The sequence below is a fragment of the Lissotriton vulgaris genome, chromosome 1_2, assembly GCF_964263255.1.
Source record: "Lissotriton vulgaris chromosome 1_2, aLisVul1.2, whole genome shotgun sequence".
NCBI classification, from domain to species: domain Eukaryota; kingdom Metazoa; phylum Chordata; class Amphibia; order Caudata; family Salamandridae; genus Lissotriton; species Lissotriton vulgaris.
The window spans coordinates 116,080,189-116,101,401 of NC_141686.1; the positions used below are offsets into that span (position 1 = coordinate 116,080,189).

The following is a 21,213-nucleotide window of genomic DNA, read 5'->3' on the forward strand; positions in this document are numbered from 1 at the left end:
ACATTTTTATGATATAGGAATGACTATCATTTTACAGTATCCAACATCACATAACATCTAGTGAAAGTTGTGCCATCACTGTGCCAGATCATTCAATCCAGATACAAAGTTCTTGCTCTAACAAAACATTATAGATGACCAAGGATGACAAAAGTTATTAGGGCACAGATAACTATATGGGACCTAAACACCATAACATTTAGAAACGTCATCTGATTGAGGAACTTGTTTAATGTATGATAATTCATAGTTAATCATTTTAGTTTGCTTTGCCCATCCAATACCTACTTCCCTCCAGCTGTTCAGACTATCAGTTTCATCCCAGCCGGTCGTGTGTAGATTCTGATGGAGTTTATGAGCCTTGAACAAAGTAAATGTTACACATTGGGGGAATATTGACAGGGTTCACTAGAGTTCAGAAATGGCATGAGAAAATTCCACTTTACCTGAGGGAAGACAAAAAGCATAAACATATCAGATTTAAATGGCAGTGTCTCTGTGCTGACTCTATGTTTCCACACTTACCTGAAAGTTACAAATGAGAGATGAGGCAATGTACACTTTCCAACTTCATTAAATCATGGAGAGGGTTTAGTTGCCTTTACTGTACACTAAGAATAATGGATTGTAAAGAAGCTAAAGAACACAAACAATAAACATCAGAAAAGAAATGTGAATAGAGACCTGGAAATGTACTCTTGAACGATCGACCACTATTTTCATCACCACCTCCATTTCTTTCCCTTTCCTTTCCACTGCACCCTTTCACTCCATACATTCCCAGTCCTATTTTTATATGATTTGTTCATGATCACACGATTTTTGTAAAATGCAAAACTGGGTGTTCTTGTTCTACATCCAGCAGCACGGACAGTGGTTTACACCGCCCCAATCCTATGCTTTTTCAATCCAGTCCCCCCATTCCTCTTTCTTATCCCCTTTCAGCTATTTCCCACTCTCCCCTGTACTACTTTCCTGTTCCTCAAAACCCTTCCTTTTATTCTAGCCCCTTCATTTTTCTTTATATGGAGGATAATACTGCACCTTTCTGCTGCACATCTGTGGGGACTGGTAGTTGGGTGTGGTATGGCAGGTATCTGGAGCAGCTAGGGGATGCAGATGGAGTGAGGGTTGTGCCCCTGGCAGGAGCGAAGGTTGTTGTATGTTTATGAAGACAGTAAATGCATGTTTGTATTTAAATACAACCTGCTCAGAAACAACCCTGAAACACTTATCACAGATCCCTCCTTCACCTAAAAAACGGAGTGATTATTAACAATTAACCTTTCTTCACTAGATCACTGGCTAAATGGCGTACTACAATGTCCAAATTGCTAAATATCAAAGAGGAAAGAAGCATCCCTTACGGAACTAAGTTGCTTATAAATAAGACCTTTGAAAAGTGTAAGGGCCACACTGAATATAACTTTCTACAAAAATGGCACAGTACTCATCCAAGCAGCCAACAAGGATCACAAGCTGTTTGATGACTACTTTGCCACGATAAAAGACCATGTTCATACCATCCCTCTCTCAGCTCACCAGCAAGGCAGCACCGCTGACATCATCACCCATACTCCACTGAGTGTAACAGCTAACAGTGATAGCAAGACAGATCAGGAGAGTCAGCACACCAGAACCCCCAGTAAAAGACACAGTACAGACACGCCTTATAGCCAACAATCCAATATTGGACATACACAAAGCATTTATCAATGAGTCCCTAGAAGCAAACCAGTTAAATTCTAGCAAGCCGTCCAATCTTCACACGTCTGGGGAAAATATCTCTACAACCTTGCAAATAGCTGATCTCTCGGATGTAGCACCTACCAATCAGTACCCCAGGAGGATAAATCACAAGACCGATAATAATACAGGGCTCGATCTTGTGCCTAATTATCAATTGCCACTCAGAAATGAAACATGCCGACCGAATCCTGAACCAGGACATTGACATTTCTATTCTAACGGAATTGTGGCTATCTGAATCGTCCTCCCCATGCCTAGACCTACGTTTGCCATCAAACTACAATATTATAAGACTAGACAGGCTAAACAAAACTGATGGAGGTGTGGCCTGTATCCACAGAACAGATATTACCATCTCTAAAGTTCTCACAGACTCTATTGATTCATGTGAATACCTTGGGCTCTCGTTATGATTTACAGATAATAAAATAAACAAATTATACACTTTCTAACAACCCCCAGGCAAAAAATTAATTTCCATAAACCAGCTAATGGAAATTATTACAGCAAATTGAGAACCTCACTCCCATTATATTTTCCCGGGGTACTTCAATCTTCATTGGGACAACATCATGGATAATCCGGCCAATATTCTTAAAGAATTCCTAGCCAACAGCTCACTGGTGCAAGTTTGTGCTCTTCCAACCCATTCTAAAGGCGCTACATTAGATTGGATCATCTCCAAAGAAAACGTGGTCCAATCAATTTCAATTGTTCCTTGTGACTGGTCTGATCACCACATCATCACTTTCCAAATGCCATCCACAAAAAAGAAAACAGTCTCACAATGAGTCAAAGCCAAACATTAGGTTAGAGACACTAAAGGTCTGAACTCGAAGATTCTAACAGCACGTGGCGAGATTGAACTTCAACCCCCTTTTGAATTGAGGGACGTCAGCGAGCACACGGATCATTACAATCGTACGATGTCTAAAATAATTGATAATATAGCCTCTCAAAAACTTAGAAGTATACAGGTCAAAGATAAAAACTCATGGTTCAACGGTTCACTTAATGAAGAAAGACGGAAACTCAGACTAACAGAACAGAAAAGGAGACAAATCCCATCTTTCCCCCACCTAAAACTATTAAGAAAGACCAGAAAAGCCTACAATAAAGGCGTACTTAAATCAAAAAAAGAATTGTTTAGAAATGAGCTCGTTAACGCAAAGAACAGACCAAGAAAACTCTTTGATCTGCTAAAAGATCTATCAAACAAATTGGCCAAATCCTCCTTATTAACTTCTAAACGGAATTGAGCTGTGAAGATTTTTCAACATTCTTCACTGATAATGCCAGCTCACTGGAGAGAGAACTCAAGAAACCTGCTGACAAAGCCTTCAATTCAAAGAGTTAACAAGTGGAGAATCCAGACCGACCTGCACAAGCAATACTCAAAATAATGCTCATTAGTCAACCTTCAGACTATATGACCAGTATGACATCACCAAAATCTTACTAACTTTAAAACTGAACAACCATTACAATGACGCTCTTCCTGCAAAATGTTGGCCCACATTCAACCACATGGTCATCCTCTATTAGACTAAGATAATTAATGAGTTGCTAGCCCAAGGATCTTTTCCTGAATGTCTAAAAACTGGTCAGGTCATCCCTCTTCAAAAAAAACCTATGGAGAACCCCTCGGACCCAAACAAGTTTCGGCCAGTAACAATCATTCACTTACTAGCCAAAGTACTAGAAAAATTTGCTCAATAACAACTAGGCCAACACATTACTGAATTTAAGCTACTAAATGACTGCCAATCAGGGTTCAGATCAGACCACAGTACGGAAACAGCAATTCTGCGCATAGGAGATGACGCTCTTATTGCTCTAGACAGCAACGAAACCTGTCTCCTTGTCCTACTTGACCTATCGTCTGCATTTGACACCGTAAACCAAGCCAAATTATTAGACTGCCTGGAGAATAGGATGTGCTTATTGGGAACAGTCCTGAAATGGTTCTATTCCTTCCTAGAGAACAGATTGCAGAAACTACTGGTGAATAACAATCACCATCCCCGATTCAAATTGGGGTTCCACAAGGATCAACTCAATACCCTTCACTATTCAATCTGTACATCGAACCATTAACAGAAGTGTTACAACAGGCTAACATCTCCTTCCACATGTAAGCAAACAATGCTGTATATGAAGATTTAATCACCAGAAGATATCAACATAATGAACCAAGCATTATAAAGCACCTTTCAATGGCTAGCTGGCAATCATCTTAAGCTTAACTCACAGTAAACAGAATTCCTTCTGCTCTCCCCTCCTAAAAGTTCCTCCAGGATTAAGTAATTGACCAAATGATCACTGCACTAAGCGGTACCCCGATTCTAGTGGATTCATCTAAGTCTCTTGGAATCACACGGGAGCCCACATCAACACAATGGAAAAAAACACCCGTTTCCATCTGAGGTACCTCAGAAAATTGAAGCCGGTCATCGATTCATGTGATCTTAAAATGGCAGTCCTGGCGCTGGTCATATCAATAATTGAGTATGGATGCGCATCTCTATCAGGGCTTCCTAAGTTTTCAACAGCTCCCCTAAAAGCTTGCCTCAATGCGGCAGCTAGGCTTATAACGGGCTCCACATTTGAAAGCCCTCAATTGGCTACCAAACAAAGCAAGGATACAGCTAAAGATTGCATGTATTGCACACAAGGCACTACACCACAAAACTCCACGTTACCTGGCCCAGAAAATTACGCTGCCTGATGGCAATAGATCCTCTAAGGCAGTGGTTCCCAAACTTTTGATGCCTGTGGACCCCCATTAAGTCACCACTGGAAGCCGGGGACCCCCAACCAAGTTGTAGGATTTAAATTTCAAACATTAATTCGAACAAAATAAACACACATGTGTACACATATTTACAAGCCCCTAGCCCCAAGGGAATGTCACTTTTTGTGATGTTCCCATGGCGACAGGGGCTTCACCTTATTTACAAGGCAGCGTCTAGGCACTTACCGTAGCTTAACGCTGCCTTGCAAATAACGCCCCCTTGCATGCAATACTTAGCTTGAAAGAGGTGGGCAGTGGGTGTTGCGGTGGGAGTTCCATTGCAACACCCTTTGATTTTTACGCTGCCTCCTATTTACAAAGGCAGCGTAAATAGGAAACTGCACCAAATTAAAACCAGGAAACATCTGATCTTAACTTGGCGAAACGAGGAGAATTGCTTTATTTCTCCTCGATTTAGCTTTTTCCATGTGTGCTGCCTTATGCAGTACTCATGGAAAAAGCAAAACGCCTTGGTTTGTTTATGTTCAGGAAGGCGACCCTTCCTGCACATAAACAATCTTTAAAAAAATTACATTTTGTAACTTCCATGTGTGCTGCATTAAGCGGTACACATAGAAGTGATAAAACAGCATTTCAAGATTGTTTATGTGAAGGAAGGAGGACCTTCCTGTACATAAACTATCTTCCCCTGCACACAGCTGCCCTTGCACTATGGTGCAAGGGTGCCTGCATTGGCGTTACCCTGCTAAATGTAGCACCAGTGCAGGGGGAAACGCAGGGCTGCACCATATTCTTGTAAATATGGTGCAGCCCTGTATTTCAAGCCAAGGAGGCTAACGACACGCCCGCCACTTCTGTTGTAAATATCCCTCTTAATATTTTATATTGAAACAATTTGCAAAAAACAAAATAATTTATTCAGAAGATTGGTGCTGCATCCCAGTGATTAACTTTTAAATGGCTGGTTTTATTTTGCAATACGAGGCTCCTGCTCTTGCCAGGGCCAGACTGGAAATTTTCAAGCAGCCCTAGAAAATGTTTTCAGACCAGTCCCCATACGGTGCATACCAAGTGCTGCGAGTGAGCCTGGCCACTACAGAGGGGGCTTTGTAAGGCTCTCCCTCAAAAGATTTTGGGAAACAATGGTGCAGTCTACAACACATTTATCATTACATATTGAATTTTATTAGCTTTTAAAGAATAGTAAATGAAAACCTTACTATGCACCAGGGTACAACAATCTGGGAAGAAAAATAAGTTACTGACAAAAGCAGTAACCCACTGACCTATGCACATCAAATACATTTTTTTTAAATGCATGGTACACGTTCTTTGAGGTCGGCATATTAACCCACTGTGCTACATTAGATAAGTTAAAGCTGCCACTGGACAAAACTCTCATCTCTCTCCTGCAGGTACATTAATCACTGATGTTATCATAACACTTTTATTGTTGCTCGAAAACTGTTAATGATACAGGAAACTTTGCAGTGCTTTTAAAACTGCTGCCTGCGGACCCCCTGGGAATGTGTCAAAGACCCCTGGGGGTCCGCGGACCACCGTTTGGGAAACACTACTCTAAGGGATTCAAAGATTTTTTACTGAAACCAGCATTCTTCCGTAAGAAGAGAACATATGATAGAGAGTTCACGGGAGCTGCTCCAAGAATTTGGAATTCGCTCCCACTGAATATTAGAAGAATCACCAACACTCCACGATTCAAAAAGGAGACTAAGTCCTTTCTGATGGGTACATTTCTCCCAGAACATACAGCAGGGAATGCTAAGACTTTTTCTGAAAACTGCAGACAATCCGTCGATCTTCTACATTCAGCCGTTCAAGTGAGCTACTGTAAGCAGGATTAAAGTCCTGCTAATTGCAGAACAAAGAAACTGGTCATGTGCGAAACAGTTTACTTTCATTGATTTGGCTCTACTGTCTATATTCAGCTAGGTTGGATACATTTAGTCCCTTCACATGTCAACAGGGATGTTGTCTATGGACAGTACCTGGATCAATCCACATGTATATTTGATTAGACTAGCTATACTATAACCAGTGTGGATACCTAGGATCTTCAGTAGTGGTTTTATTTTGAAATCTAGGTATGATATGGCATGTTTTACTGTAAATCTAGTGATTTCTAGTAATCTTCCATTTGTGTGATTTGTGTATGGGTAAGCATATACCAATGTTATTGGAATACGTATACATTGTACTTGACGTTAAAGTATTGGATATCTGCTAATTTTGAATGTGGTTGAACTGTAAATCGCTCTGACACCCACATTTTGGGTCTTGTTCGCGCTATAGAAAACACTGAATAAATAAATAAATAAATAAATGTAAAGCATGTATGAGGCATACAAGGGTGTAGGGTTGGACCACAAATGGGACCTGGGAGGGGAATGAACAGTCATCCAGTGCATGTGCTCTTACTCTAAAATCTGATGAAAGATTGGCTACGCCCCAATCGGTGTAGTTTACTTTGACAGTCATATTATACTGAAGATGCACCTGTAGAATAATGGGTAAATACAGGCTGAAGTGTATGTTTACACCAGCCCCAAGTGCCTTTAAAACCATTTCTGCCTACTAGTCTTTGCAGCCCCATGTCACTGAAACCTATAGTTTTGACAAGTAGAAACACCTTTATTTACATTAGCTAAGTCATCTCTAAATAGTGTATTGAAGAACACAGGGACTGGGTGTTTAATGTGTAAGTGTGTGACATATCAATGTGAAAATGGCATTTCTTTGAAGAAACCAGATTAAAGTGTCCTTGTGCTGCACACAAAGCAGTAGCCTCTCTATATTGAAAAGGCCTACTTTGATTTAAAATGTATAATTCCATAAGTAGGCTTGAAAAGATGAATACACAATTTAAATATTTATCCAAAGTCCAATTCAATTGTGACTATAGAAGTTTTATAAATATATTGCCTGGGTGATTTTGTAAAATGTAATTTATCTCTGAATGAGAGCCAGGGCAGTAATTGATTCTGTTTGAAGAGGTTTAAAAGCTTTACTGGGGAAAGGCTGCCACAAGGGTCTCTGGCAGAAATTCACAGAGGAGTTAATCATTGGTCAACTACCACAGTGATCATGTAATGTAATTGTAGGAGTGAATAGGAGCAGCAGATGAACATCACAGGGCCCATGCAGGAAGACCCACGATGCGCTAAATAGTGCCTTGGTATTATGTTTGCCATTGAAGGTGCCCTACTCCACTCCTAGCTGGTAGTTTCTCATATGATATATGTGAGAAGTTGGCCTGGTATATGATGTCCACTATTCTAGTGGGCACCTTGCACCAGTCCAAGCGACCCTTATTGATGGTAGGTTCTAAAGTCAACCTTATAGAAAGCTATCCTAGTGGTAGCTGTGGAGAGCAGCCTTCAGACTAAGACTTGGAAACGAGTTAAGCAAGTTGTTTTACCAAGTATAATCTCTTGAATGATCAAAAGAAAGCACACCACACACGGTACAAGGTACATATCAAATATATATGTATTTATTCTAAACACAACCCCTCTGCACTCTTTATGAGGTCAGAGGTAAAAGTACGATACTAGGAGCATACGGTAAGTTGCACAGTACCTTCCTCCTTTCTATTTATCTGATTGTTCTGCAGCACTATGAGACCTTTGGTGATTTATGCGCTATACAAAATCAATTACATACATACATACATACAGTATACGTTATGCCCCAGGGGCCTCACAAACAATATACTAAAATAGTGGTATAAGAACCACGTGAGAGTTAGAAAGCAGGCCGAGGGCCTGTGGAATCGCTGGGGCTGCCAAGAACCAGCAAAGGTTAGGATGTAGGAGGTCCACGGGAGACGCATTCAGTGTCTAAACACAGCCGCTGGTTACCATTGACTTTCTATGGAGAACAAACAAGTTACAAAGTTACAGTTTAAGGGTACTTCTATGTGAACTACGATGGAACCCTTTTATACTAGGACACTTCGAGAGTCAAGACCCATGGAAGCACTGGAGTACTTGTGTTACTTCACCCAGGGAAGCCGGGTGCATGGGTGCCTTTTGGTGTCGGGTTTCGTCCTAAATTCCAATGGAGAGCTGCGAAGAAGTGCTGCAGGCGACTAGAGGAAAAGTGTCTGGGTGGATCCAAGGGTGGATCGGAGATGTGAAGAACCTGAAAGCAGGAAACTGAAGCTAAAACGACGATAATGGGCTTGATAAAATGCTGTAGAGAATTCCAATTGAAGCCTATGTTAACACCAGAACATGGGCTTCTATTGGAATTCTCAAGGGCATACTATCAAGCCTATTATCGCCGCTTTAGCTGCAGTTTGCTGCAGCTAAAGCGGCGATAATTTAAATGCTGTTCCTTTATAATATGCCCCCTTGTTCCTTTTACATAGCTAAGTGCATCCAGTTATGCTACAATGTAGGATTCCATCAATGAATTTGTCATTCAGTACTCAGCATAGCAAGTGCTTACAGATTGTCCCCCAACTTTTAAATTGGTCCACCCTTTCCACCCGTCGTGCCCCTACAGCTCTTAGCACAGTAATTGTCTCTGCATCAGCTTGAGAGTCTGTATACACAGTGTCTTTTTTAGAGTCTACAGGTAATATCATAATATCAATTCCAATTCAACTGTTTCAAAATCTGAGGTCCTTGTTCTGAGGGGATTCAAGTCATTCCTTATCTTGAACGATCCATTATCTTGAAAGACCTCAGAATTGAGCATTCAGGGATAGATTGGTAGTCATTGGCTAATGACCGTATTAAGAAAATCTTCCCACAACCTGCTACTCAGAACACAGCTGAGCTTGGAGAAGAACATGTGACAAAAGGCACGCCCCACACCCACCTACCATGCACGAAACCTCTGCATCAAACTGGACTCCTCACTCAAAATGAACCGCCAGATCTGCTCCGTCTCCTCAACATGTTTTCACTTGCTTCACCTGCTTTGAATGACCTTCAGATGCATTCCCACCAAATCCAGAAACATGGTCACCCACGCACTCACCCAGAAACTCCTCAGGAAACTACAGAACATTCAAAATGTCACAGCCAGACTGGTCCTAAATATCCCCCACCACAGCGACATCACTGAACACCTGCGAGAACTCCACTGGCTCCTAGTCAATAAAGGAGTCCCTTTCAAGCTCCTCACACATGCCTACAAAGCCCTCCAGGATGCAGTACAGCATATCTGGACCACCACCTCTCATTCCACGTACCCACCAGACACCTCCCACTGGCCCTGGCCACCATCCCATGGATCTGCAAGACCAGGACCGGAGGAAGATCCTTCTCCTACCTCGCTGCCTTGACCTGGAACACTTTGACTCTCCAACTCAGGCAAGCCCCATCGCTGACGCAATTCAGGAAGGATCTCAAGACCTGCCTCTTTGACTGAGCCCCAGCGCCCAGACGGATCAGCATCCCCCATCCCTCCCTCAGAGACGTAAGTCCCTCACGGGTGAGTAGTCGGGCTATACAAACCCTGAGTGATTGATTGATGGTATGTGTAGTAAACACTATCTTCACTGTTCCTCTCTGGCTAGACAATACTACAATACCTATGACATCATAGAATGCCAGAGTATCTCTCTAGCTTGTTGTACCTCTCTATTGCCTGGTTGTGGCAGTTGGTCACCTGAGGCTGAGCTACCAACAGCGAGCTCCTGGTGGGGTTTCCTATCTACTTACATTATAAAGTAACCTGTCTGTCTAACCTGGAAGGAACCTGAATAAAGGATCTTAACCTATCAAGTGGACTCTTGATCTTCATTTATTACAGTTTGGCGACGTTTCTTAAGAAGGATGAACCTCTGCGTGCACTGAGGAGAAAGGACAACTAAGGAACTCAAGGATAAGGAACTAAAGACTTTGTGAAAACTAAACATATGACAAAAGGTAATGCCCAGCTCACCCCACCAGTGTCTTATTACACCTAGACAGCCTACACCCTGGGCATACGTCTTTTTGTTTATGTCTGCGTGTATATGGTCAACCTGTAACCGGAGCGTTTGTTACTAATTAGCCTGTCTACATGCTGTTCATATCTGGGAAAAGTTTCACCAGCAACACTATTTCCTGAGGCCTACAATGTGTACCCATTTCGTCTGGCCTTCATCCAGTGTGGGAAGCGTTAAGTGTTGACAGCAACTGGCTAATTATACTTTGGCAAGTACAAAAAAAAAAAGGATGGCTGTGCATTTCAACTTGCAACTTGGGATTTTCTTCACAGCCTGCGCTATGTAGATGCGTATGTGAGGAAGTTTGTTGCGGTGAACTTTTCTAACCTTTCTCAGAGGAACTGTCTGGGTGATTTGTGGCACTGGTTAACAAGAACCATCTGTGTCCACATTCTCGCACGCTCTGCGGATGCTCTGCTTTGCGAGGAACCTTTGACAAGACAAGTGGAGACTTTTCCTGGTAGGTGTGTTGCAGCATTATGTAAAGTCACAGGGTTGTTATGGCTTTCCTGTGCGTTTCTGCACATTGCAGTGGACACGGAGAACACGGAGAGCCTCAATTTTCCGGAGCAGTTTGGAAGTTTAGCTTTCCTACCAAGTGCGAGCTGCTCAAAAGAGTGCTTGTTGAAAGAAGACTCGGCGCAACTATGAACAGTATTTTTGCTTGTGAGTGGAGGACATTTTTATTAACTTTCTATTCGATTCTCAATGCAGTTTGGTTCATGAGAGTCGAACCGCCGCATTTTTAAAATGTCACGAGCCTTTCTACACGCACGCTCTTACCGGTCACAGTCTTACCGGTCTCGTCATGTCTCTGTCTTCGCTGTGACGTCTTGCCTTCCAGCTGCCTGGCAACACGTTAGTGCACCAACGTGCCTTGAACCTCTCGGCACAGCGTCAAGAGGCGTGCCGCCATTTTAGTTTTTTTTTTTGACAATACTTCAACTTGCCTAACATCTTTACTACTTTGCTGTATTTCGTCCTTCCTAACAATCTCGGCATGGTGGTTTCGAGAAACGTTGTGCTGTCTGGCTACAGAAGAGTATAGCCATTTGATCTTTGACATATTTTAGTTACAAGACTGCCTGACATTCGAAGACTGGGTAACATTCCGTTTTTGATGCAAGTTTCAGCGCTGACTACAAGAAGCTGAGTGCATGGAACTCGGGTGAGAGGTCGCTCACCGGAGCTGGCATTATTTACTATTTTATTTTGAAGTGTTTATCTTGCATATTGTTTTCAGCATAATCTTTTGTGTTGTTAATGGTCTCTTCAGTGTTTGCCCTATCGCTTGCATGTGGGATCAGATTGACAGTTATGGAGTACCTCATAGTGAATTCCATGTAGGGTTTGGTCTTGTTTCGATTATTAGAGTGGGTGTAGTGTCATTGTGGGTAGTCCAAGCCCATACCAATTCACAAGGTGTGTCCATGCCCATGGTTGTACTCTCTTCTGGGGATGTTGGTATTAGTGGGTAGTCCATACCCATCTCTTGTCCCAGGGTTATAGTCTTTATTCTGTGCTGTACCCTCGTCTAGGGACGTTGGTGTCTATGGCAGTCTATGTCATGGTTGGTTGTTCGGGGATGTTGATGGGTAGTCAACACCCATAGTATGTTCCATAAGTATTTATGGCTAGTCCATGCCCCTTTTCCCAGAGATATTGTTGTTTACTCTGCGGTGTACCCTTTTTAGGGGAGGTCATATGTTCACTTTGGGTAGTCAACGCCCATAGTATGTTTTTAAGTTTTAATGGCTACTCCATGCCTTTCTTCCCAGAGACATTTAGTCTGCTCTGCGGTGTACCCTATCCAGGGGAAACTTTGTTGTTTTTGGGTTATCAATGCCCATGCTGTCCTGCAGTGTAACCATGCTGTCCTGCAGAGTACCCTTCTCAGGTTCAAAGTCTCCTGTTATTGATGAAGATTGTGTTTACACTATGTTTTATCTGAGTCTACCTTCTTGTAGCTACTGGCCAGGGCTTCATTTAGGTAAAATTCGAGTTACATTCTTGCCATACATCAAGTGTTGACATTTCTTCATCAAGGGTTGTGTTGAGGGTAGTCTTGGTTTGTTTCAAAACCTCACTCTTTTGTTAAGGAGAGGGGATGTGGTATATTATGTCATAGTCTGATGTCATAATATTGAATCTTTGTGTTTTTCTCAAATAATAATACCTCATGTTAAAGTCATCTTTTATTGCACACTACTACTTTTGGTTGTTCTAAAATGTGTACTTCCTTGCTGTTTGAGACTTATGAGGTATTGTTACTGAGTTTTCCTTTGTTCTGTTATTTCTCTATAAAGAGAGAGGATATGTAGTAAACACTATCTTCACTGTTCCTCTCTGGCTAGACAATACTACAATACCTATGACATCATAGAATGCCAGAGTATCTCTCTAGCTTGTTGTACCTCTCTATTGCCTGGTTGTGGCAGTTGGTCACCTGAGGCTGAGCTACCAACAGCGAGCTCCTGGTGGGGTTTCCTATCTACTTACATTATAAAGTAACCTGTCTGTCTAACCTGGAAGGAACCTGAATAAAGGATCTTAACCTATCAAGTGGACTCCTGATCTCCATTTATTACAGTATGTCTGCCTGAGAGGAAGCCTGAGGCATGACACCCCATGTGTGCTAAAGGGTTGTTAGAGTTTCTCAATGATCATATGAGCTGATTGTCTTTAGCCTCAGGGACAGTAAAGGCAAAGAAAGGCATCTTGGAAGAAGAACCAGCTCACCAGTTTGCTCTGGAGCCTGCGGTTGAGCGGTTGGAGCAAGAGGGTGACTTAGTTTGTGACAAGTACTGAGACTTGATTTAGCTGTGCACAATTCACTTGGTGATCACACCACAATGTAAACCTTCGGTATTTTCAACTTATTACTTTTTTATTCTTATTTTGAAATATTTTTGACTCAAAAGATCATTTCAAATGTACCTAACATTTTCTTCAATGACATTTGTACATCAATTCACTTTGTACACTCTAAATACATATGTTTAGAACACAATAACACTTTTACAAAATCATGTTCTGTTCACTGCTTATGCTCAATGCATTTCGGAACATAAACAGTTCCTTCCTCAGGAACAGATCTTCCACTGCATCATGTTTACTTCATAAGCCTGCTATCCTGTTACAAAGACTCGCTGTAAACAACGAGGACGCGGAAGTTGATTTTATGAAAACGAGAGCATGGTTTAAGATATACGCTAAAGGGGGTGAGCAAGAGATTCCGGCCATGAATGTTTACTGCGAGTCTTTGTAACAGGATAGCAGGCTTATGAAGTAAACATGATGCAGTGGAAGATCTGCTCCTTTGTTTAGAATGTACCTGTTTTTGACGCTGGGTACATGTTTGGCACAGAGTTCTCTGAGCGAAAGGACTGAAGTTCCTAGTTTAATGGGAGCCTTCCCCAAAACGAATAATCTAAGAATTCTCAGTGAATTAATGCTGTTAGTATGCTTGCTGAACATGAACATGTCAAAATAGGAGACAGAACTTTCGGTAACTGTGTTGGTGAGATAGACACCTGGTATTGCAATTACCTAGCAGGGATGCTATAGATCATGAGGAACTTTTACTTTAATTTTCAAGAAGGCTGCCAGCATTGGCAAGTCTCATCGGAGTCCTGTGGCTCTATAGGACATGCAATCCTCTCTGGTGTTTAACATAGAGAGTCACTCTGAGATGTGAGGCTTCTATCCAGGCGGTACCCTGAGGAAATATAAATTTTATGATCAATTGTGTCCCCTATCTTAGACCCCAACGACTCCGTGTACGCGTTACAAGTACATGTATGTTCCCTCCACTTCCAGCTATGAAGACGCAAATACATTTGCGTCCAACGTTAACCTGTCCTCTTTCAGATCCACCATGAACGGGTTGAATATTCCGTTCCTAAGTATGCCTTGCCAACGTCTTTATGTGGTGTACTTTACACGTTTTTCAGCCCAGGCGAAGTAGGCCCTGAATTCTGCCATCGAGCCTTTTCCTGCCTTCTGATTCTGAATGCCTCAGCCTGGGCCTGCCTCTGTACCCGTGACCTCTGCCTTACTCCCTGCGCGGCTAACGGCGCTTGGCTCAGCCTGTTGCCTGCCAAGACTGTATTCAACCTTCGAATTATCTGCTCCGCTCCTCGAAAATACATTCCTGTCTCGTAGTTCAAGTAAACATCCTTCCAGCTGCAGAGCAAAGGGCCCGGCCTCACTGTCTCCGTGCAAGTAATTCATAGCTCCTGTTACCATGGTAGGCCCATGCCCCCTCGCATCTCATGCAGACACGTAGACGCTTATACACGCACTCACAGTCAGTATAGAATAGCCTCTGTCCGAGAGACCTTTTCCTTCCAGATAATACAGTTCCTTAAACATGAGATATTAGATACGATTTGGGATTAGGTTGATCTGACATCCCAGACTTCTGTCTCCGCATGTAAGGCTAAATGTTGAAGGACTGGGTTCTTTAAGACCCAGCGGTGCCAGGGCACAACACCTGAAACCTTCGTGGGTAACCTGCTCCGGCGTATGAATGACAGAGACACGGGACACTTCCTTCGGCGTCAAAGATTCAAGGTTTATTTGCTGCAGGGAACACAGATATCACAGGAAGTACATCGAGTGTAGTTCGGGGAGACTGCTTCAAATTGGTTCTGTGGATCGCTCCTTTTATACAGTTTTTACCCATAGAGTTACATTGAACACAAAAGTTTACAACCCGGTTCCCACCATTATCCCCCAGAGGGGTCGCTTTGGTCACTTTGAAACACATCAGGTCTGGAACATAAGTGCGGAAACATTTGGCGGTTCCCAACTGAAAAAAACCCATCTTCCCAACATTAGCGAATTCCAATCGGCAGTAAAACAGATCGAAATAGGAACAAAGACAGGTGCAGAGGAAGACTGAGACAGTGGGGAGATCGGAAAGGGTGTAAAAGGGGAGGTATCGGGAAACACGAGATACAGGCATCAAAGGGACGTGCCTAATGAAATGCACGGCTGAGACAATAAGTCCGTGCGGCAAGATGAGCCTCGAGCGGCGCCATCTGCCTTACAGTAGCATCCCCCTCGTCATAAAGACACTTACAAAGAACATGTGTCTTCCGCAAATATCTTGGGAGTCCCAGGGTCGCGAAGCGGACAGCGTCCGTTCGCTGGCTACTTGAGGGCAAGAGACAAAATGGATGCCGTATCTAAGATGGAACCCGTGGGTACAGATGAAAAACCCACATAACAAACGAACGGTTTAAGTCAGCACAGCGAAACTGCGCACACTTACTAAACTCGTCATTTGCGGTTCATAGATATCAGACTCGACCATATTCGTGCGAGTCAAATGCACCACTTACGATTGTCACGGAACCTCAGACGCTCCTTTTGCCCTCATGTAGGCAAGCACTAGTCGGAATCATATTCAATATTCATCAGACCATCGAGATGTTGCTGTAGCATAGCTCTGTCCAACCGAGTCCCCTTGGTAACAGGTGGTTGTCTCATACACGTTGTAGCACAGAGGCCACATAAGGCAGGACCACACTGCACACAAAGGCAACACGTGAACAGGAACACCACAACGACTCCGATGATCATCAGAATCTTCCAACCCCAAGTCGACATCAGGCCCCAAAACCATCCAAGTAGCGTCCAATCCCCTACATCCACGTGTATGGATTCGGAGATCTTATGCAGCCTCGAAATGGCTTGATAGACAGTTGGAGCGTTATCTGGGATGAAAATGCAGCAGCTCGAATGGATCACCTTACATACCCCACCTCGATCTGCTAAGATGACATCTAAAACCATACGGTTTTGTAACGTCATAAGTCTCTCCGCCTGAAGTTCAGTGGTGATATTACCAAGGGCACTGGCAGTAATATTAGCTGTCGATTCTACCACTCGAGTCAACTGTCTCAGGTTCCTACTATTAACCATAGGTCCCCAAAACGGGAGGAAACCCTTGAAAAAGTCTCCTGCCTCTTGACCGGCAGTATCCTCTTCGCTAATTACGCCTCGCACAACTCTAGTCTTATGATAATCGGCATCTACAGTAAACGTCGGAGGCAACAGATTTGCAATGAAACATGAGCCCATGAAGTCAGCGGGCAACCATGTGTATGCACGATCATAACAGATAAAGTATGTACCCTTGGCAGCCAGAAACACAGGGGACGAGACCATCGGCAGTATGTAATTTTCAGTGCAAGCACTTGCTCCAAGTCGGGCTTGCGATCTTCGGCCGCGATCCATAAGACAAAAATTACCAGTGTGGGGTACGACCCATATTGGAGGCGAGCTTTTAAGCTGTTTTTCACTAGTGAACGCACTATATTCACCTCTACTTAGGACCCTATAGGCCTGTACCTCTTCTTCGGGAATAAGCGAGGGATCATAGATATCGCTATCTAAATCCTCTATTGCTATCGACAAAGGTTTTTGATACGAGGTAGGACCAGAGTAGGGGGAACGTGGTTCTCGAATGGGGTGCAAATCCAGTGCGCTTCGAAACATTGTCTGGAATGCTCGAGCAGACCCTTGGGAACTATACGGTAACACCAGATATGGAATTCCCTTATCCGTAGTATGTGGCATCAACCCACACACCCAACAATTAGTAGTGTTAACCACTAACTGATGCTGATGAAGGAGCTGAATAAAGGAATTGTTGCGGAATTCTACACGTCTAGCCTGTTCGTGTTCCGGTAACATATGAAAGGAATGAGGAGAAACAGTGGAGGTAAGTTTAGGGTCAGGAGTAGGAGTAGGTGTAGCAGAAGGTAAGAAGTAAGACATCGTGTAATACACCCCACCCGCCAATAATGCAGAAGCAGTCAAAAACAATACAAACAGTTGGAATCTAAAACATTTGGTACGACTGAGTTGCTGCAGCTTGAATCTGTGAACCTGAACTCCTTCCAAATCATTTAGCTTTGAGAATGCCATTCCCTATGACCGTCCGCAACGTTTCTTGACGCACTTCGTTCTGTGTAGCAATAGTCAATCCCTAGGAGTTCCCAGGAACCGACGGCCTTTAACCTAGCGTCAAGACCTACTATCCAGAAGGAAGTACGCGCGCGGCCCTACGGCCTTCAATGCACAATATGTATATATGCAAAAACAAAGTCTCTCAGCTGTAAAAACAAAAGTATAAGGAATGAAGCTCAATATATGTACAAAATAATTACAGTGATATGAATGTTCAAACTGATCACGGAAAACGGGATAATGCAGTTGTCAATACAGAAAAAGCAGGATCTTTTATTAGTCTTTGGTGCTAGATCGTAAAAAGTATCGAGTTTTTCCAGGACGTGTCTGTTCGTCAAACAAAGCATCCGTTGAGTGGACAGCGTCCTGTTGATCAGCTGAGTGTTTTGATCTTGAGTCTTTTGCTGGCAATTGTTCGACAGTGTCTCTCTGCTGCACTGAGGGTTCTCCGACAGGCTGTGCGTCGCTAAAAGGCACAAACGCCGGCAATACTTCGGTTTCAGTTGATGCAATGCCTTTCCTCACCCAAGAGTCTGCTGGCAACGGAATGGGGACTTTCTTGGTGTGCGTGGCATGCACCCAATTCTTCCGCCCCTCAAGACGAACTGCAGTTCTCGTGGCAAGGAGGACCTGGTAGGGTCCGGTAAACCTCGGGTCCAGGTTATTCTTGCGTGAAAAATTTCTCGTCACCACCCAGTCTCCGGGCTGGAGCTGGTGGCCTGGACCCTCCGTCTGCGTCGGCAATGCTTCGTGAACCTGTTGGTGAATTAACCTCAGTTTAGCAGTCAAGTCATGTAGATAATCGATCAACATTGGGTACTCAAGATCACGAAAATTACCTGGCCTAGGAACCCCCCATACATTTGCAGGACGGCCGAACACTATTTCATAGGGACTAAGCCCTACTCGGGAGTGTACAGTCGCCCTAGTTGACAGTAATGCTAGAGGTAAAGCATCAGGCCACGAAAGACCAGTCGTAGCCTGAATCTTTGCCAGTTTTAGTTTAAGGGTGCCATTGTACCCTTCGACCAAACCAGCTGACTGGGGATGATTGGCGCTATGGAATTTCTGATTAATTCCAAGGCCCTTACACACACTCTTCATCACACTACCCACAAACTCACTTCCGTTATCTGACCACACGACTCTAGGCATTCCATACCGAGGAAAATATTCCTTCAGTAGGATTTTCGCAGTAGACAAAGCAGTATTGTCTTTGAGGGGATAGGCCTCGATCCATCGGGAGAATGCGCAAACCACAACTAAAACGTATTTCAGGTTATTGCATCTCTCCATATGGATGAAGTCCAATTGAATCACCTCAAAGGGGCATGAAGGGGGAGCAAAACTGCCAGGAGGAGTTGGGGTTCCTTTGCCAGGATTATACATCATGCACACCATACAATTCTTCACCAGACGTTCAGCACATTTCGTGATACCATCATTCTTCCATACAGGGGAAAGCAACTTACAAATACCTTTCGCGCTAATATGTGCTAACCCATGCGCCATTGCCACAACGGCCAGCACATACGCATCCGGTAACATCCATCTTTTCTGATCAGACAAATCAATCCAACAACCATTCGCATCCAACTTTCCCGTACTTTCTTTCCACTTCGTCTTCTCAGTGTCGGTGGCTTCATTCTGAATTGCTTTCACACTCTCGATAGTGTCCTCACACATACTCGATTCTGTAGGCCACCTAACTGGACTCGTCACATACATTCGAGTGCTAAGGTTCCGGGCAGTCTCCTTGGCAGTCTCATCCGCAAACGCATTACCACGACCAACATCATCCGTCACCTTACGATGCGCACTACATTTAACAATTGCAACTTGTTTAGGCAACGTCAGTGCATCCAGAAGATCATTCACAAGCTCGCCATGCTGAATCTTCGTACCATGCGACGTCAAGAAACCTCTCTCTCTCCACAATCGTCCAAAGCTGTGAGCGACGCCAAATGCGTATTGGCTGTCGGTAAACACATTCACACGTTTCCCTTTCGCTAACACACATGCTCTAGTGAGAGCAATCAATTCTGCAGCTTGGGCAGAATTCTGATTTAATCTTGCAGTCTCAACAACAATATTCAACGTTACAACAGCATAAGCAGTAGTCACATCGCCATTCGGCAACTTAAAACAAGACCCATCCACATATAGTGTACCATCCGGATCTTCCAATGGGGTGTTTTTAAGGTCCACTCGACCTTTTGTTTCCTCTTCAGTCCTCAAATAGCAATCATGTTCTGCTACTTCATCTGACTCTGTGCTAATTGGTAACAAAGTTGCCGGGTTCAGAACATTACAACGTTTTATTTGAATGTGGCTTGCCAATAACGTCAACTCGTACCCAGACAACCTCGCACTCGTCAAGTGCTGAGTTTTCGTCCGATTCAAAAGAGTATCGACTGCATGCGGAACCATCACCGTAAGCATATTATCCATGACCAATCCTGCTGATTGTCGTATGGAGACCGCGGCTGCCGCAGTTGCTCTCAAACAACTCGGCAATGCTCTAGCTACCGGGTCCAAGGTCGAGGAAAAATATGCACATGGACGTTGCTTTCCACCGAAAGGTTGCGTTAAAACACTCAAAGCACAACCTTCCCTCTCGTGAACATATAACGTAAACGGCTTACTGTAGTCAGGGGTACCTAACACAGGAGCCGAACACAATGAATCACGCAGTTCAGAAAAACTTTTCTGACATTCTTCCGTCCATGGTAAAGGAGATGAAACATCCTTGCACGTAAGAGCCACTAATGGTTTCGCTAGTAATGAAAAATTAGGAATCCATTGCCTGCAGTACGACGTGATACCTAGAAAGGCACGCACATCTCTTTGGGTTTTTGGCACAGCCATTCGCGCAATTGCTGCAATTCTCTCTGGGGTCAACCTCCTTCCCTCCTTTGACAATAAGTGACCTAGATAGGTTACTTCTTGACAACAATATTGGAGTTTAGTAGGTGACACCTTGTGATTTAACTCACAGAGATGTTGCAGCAACGACACCGTAGCAATTTTGCAAATGTCCTGAGTATCTGCAGCTACCAATAAGTCGTCGACGTATTGGATTAAGGCCGCACCAGCCGGCAACCGAAACGCATCCAGTTGACCCTTCAAGGCTTGGCTGTAAATAGATGGACTTTCACAGTAGCCCTGAGGAGCGCGTTTGAACCGGAAGCTGCGTCCACCAAGAGAGAAACCGAAAAGGTCTCTGCTTTCCTCGGCAATCGGGATGCTGAAAAACGCATTTTTCAAGTCAATCACCGAAAACCATGATGCAGAAGCTGGAATCAGAGTCAGTAGCGCCGTGATGTCAGGCACAACGGGAAATTGAGGAACCACAATTTTATTCACCTCCCGTAAATCGATAACAAAGCGATAAACAGGCGGTTTCGAAGGATCAGTACGTTTAAGAATGGGCAGCACGGGGCTGTTGCACACGTTTCCCCGAGTCTCCTCAATAACATCTTTCTCGATCAAATCATAGATGATCGCTAACAATGCTCGTTCACCATCAAGGGAGATACGATATTGGGGAATACGTGGCAATCGCACATTAGATTTCAACTGAACAACATAAGGGGAGATATCAAGTAGGCCCACATCATTTGGACCCGTTGCCCATAAAGACGCAGGAAGAGAACTCAATTCCGGTGGGAGCTTGTCGAGAGACAAGTACATGGGAGAGACAACCCTCTCTCCTAACGTAAGCTTTACACCCGCAGGAGAACAATACAAAGTCGCGTACAAA

At 43.6% G+C, this 21,213-nt stretch overlaps 1 protein-coding gene across 4 annotated transcripts in view; it reads left to right on the forward strand.

Annotated features, from left to right (window-relative positions):
• The window catches only part of SVOPL (SVOP like), a 671,022-nt gene that overhangs the window by 573,623 nt on the left and 76,186 nt on the right, over nt 1-21,213 (forward strand). The window lies entirely within an intron of this gene.